An 822-nucleotide genomic window follows, 5' to 3' on the forward strand; every position below is an offset into this window, starting at 1 on the left:
TGGACTCCTTCCTTTATCCCAGCCACAGCAGCTCAGTGGATACCGGTCCTAGTCCTGCTTTCTTCAGGGCTCACCTGGAGGAGGCACAGCACTCAGGGTTATCCACTGGACTCCTGTTTCCACAGCTCAGCAGCTTAATGGACACCAGTACCAGTCCCACCTTGTTTAGGGCTCACCTGGAGGCTGCAGGGAACTCGGGGCAGTCTGCCAGGCTCCTTCTGTTGCCCCAGCACAACCCAGTGGACACCAGTCCAAGTCCTCTCCTTTTCCTCAGAGTTTGGGAAAGAAGAAGGGAGAGGTGCTGGGGAAAGATGGGAAATCGGGAAAGAAGGGGGTGGGAGCAGCAGCTGGCGCAGGGGCTCTCTGGCGGATGGTGCCATTTCAACGCCAAGATGGAAATGGAGAGCCCCTGGTGCGCCTCCATCGCACAAAGCGACTTCTCCGGGGAAGCGTGATGTTACAGCGCTGGCCCCGGCCTGATGGAGGCGGATCCACCTCCATCGGCTCTGCCTCTGGAGGCGGATCCACCTCCATGGGCGAAATGCCGTCTTCAGGTGGATCAATTTCCATCGGTTCAATCTGGCTGCTGCTCCTCTGAAGCTAAGCTTCTTTAGGGGGACCATCCTCCTCCAGAAAGGTGGGAGGGAAGGAGAGAAGAGAGCTTTATAAATCGCTTCTTGGGTCAGGAGGCCACAAGATGCAGGACGCTCAGACTGAGGGTCTGTTAACAGGGGCACCGTCCACACAGCTGGTTGTCAGGGAGGTGCCTCGTGACATCACTATGGCATGACAATGTGACCATAAGAATGTCCCACCATGTCA

The sequence above is a fragment of the Coturnix japonica genome, chromosome 7 (genome assembly GCF_001577835.2).
Source record: "Coturnix japonica isolate 7356 chromosome 7, Coturnix japonica 2.1, whole genome shotgun sequence".
In the NCBI taxonomy this organism is placed as follows: domain Eukaryota; kingdom Metazoa; phylum Chordata; class Aves; order Galliformes; family Phasianidae; genus Coturnix; species Coturnix japonica.